Genomic DNA, 1,535 nt, shown 5'->3' with positions numbered 1-1,535 from the left:
GGCCCCGTCCACGGCCGCGGCCCCGACCCCGCAGACCGCTACCGAAGCCTCCGCGGAAACCGCCGCGGGCTCCCATCCCAGGGCCTCCAGGCCCTGCCGCTGCACCGGCGTCATCCGCCATTTGGTGTTTTCTCAGAAAAGCTATTTAACTTTTAAGTGGGTGGATTTTTATCCTTTATTTTCTTGCCATTAATTTCTAGTTTTACAGCTTTGTGGTAATAAAAGATACTTTGCATTATTGCAACATTTTTTTAATTAGTTGAGGCTTACTTTGTGTCCTAAAATATGATTAATGCTGGAGACTGTACCATGTGCACTTGAGAAGAAAGTAAATTGACTTTTAGTTGGCTATAGTTCCCTGAATGTAAATTACAGAGAAAAATATATATAAGATCATTATTGTAGAAATAAAAAGATAATTAGTAAAATGGATATGAGAATCCAAAGGAGGAAGGGTACGAGCAGAGGGGTGAGGACGGAGAGGGGGGTAATAATAGGGTTGCACAATCTGATGGGTAGAGGGAGGAGTGGGTAAAGGAAATTGGAAAGATCTGGTGTGGAAAGCAATGTATATGAGCTTTGTAAGCAAACTAGTACAAAATTAAAACTTGTTTAAAAAAAATTACAGGGAAAGTAAATTGGCTTTTAGTTGGCTACAGTATCCCTCCCACCAGAGAGCTCTGGTGGCCTAGTTGTAAGAATCTGCACTGCAATCTCAAAAGCACACATTTCAAATCCACCAGCTAATCTGCCAGAGAAAGATGGGAAATGACCTCTAGAGGGTCAGCTATGGGTCCGTCCCGACTCGATGGTACCCAACAACAACTACTTTAAATACATTCACAAGGTTCAGTTGACTGATTTTATAGTTTAGATATTCTGCATCATTGTTTCTTTTGAGATGATCTATCCTTTGCTGAAAGTGGTGTGTTAAAGTCACCTGCCGCTATTGTTGTGCTATTTCTTTCTTCAAATCAGTAACTGTTGTATGTATTTTGAAAACCCACTGTGGGTCAGCTATGAGTTGGTTCCAACTCTATGGTATACAACAACCACAAGAATAAACATTCGGTGCACAGATGTTGACCAAGCTTATTCTTTAATCACTTTAATCTCATGCCCTTCCTTATCTTTTATGATGGTTTTTCAACCTGAAGTCTATTTTATGAGAGATTAGTATTGCCATTTCTGCTTTTTTGGTGGGTGCCATTTGCTTGGTATATCTTATTCTCTGCCTTTGCTTTTTAATCTGTCTTTTTAAAAAAGTTATTATTAATTTCAATGAAAATTTACAGAGACTTTGGATTTCCATTCATTCATTGTACTTTTCTCCCCTCCCAACCCTCCTCCGTAGTACACTACCCTTTTGGAAAAGTAAAATTCTTTCATTGTTTTACAATTCCTCCCCTCCCAGGTCCACTCTGTTATGCAGCCTTTGTTTTGGGCTCCTGTCATGACAAAAATACCTAATCACATATCCCTTTTAAACAGTTTTCTCCCTCATCTGTTTCAATACAGTATACATTATTGAACCC

This window comes from Elephantulus edwardii, unplaced genomic scaffold, assembly GCF_000299155.1.
Source record: "Elephantulus edwardii isolate Elephantulus edwardi_28Jun2011 unplaced genomic scaffold, EleEdw1.0 scaffold00172, whole genome shotgun sequence".
NCBI classification, from domain to species: domain Eukaryota; kingdom Metazoa; phylum Chordata; class Mammalia; order Macroscelidea; family Macroscelididae; genus Elephantulus; species Elephantulus edwardii.
This window is presented reverse-complemented; position numbering follows the sequence as displayed.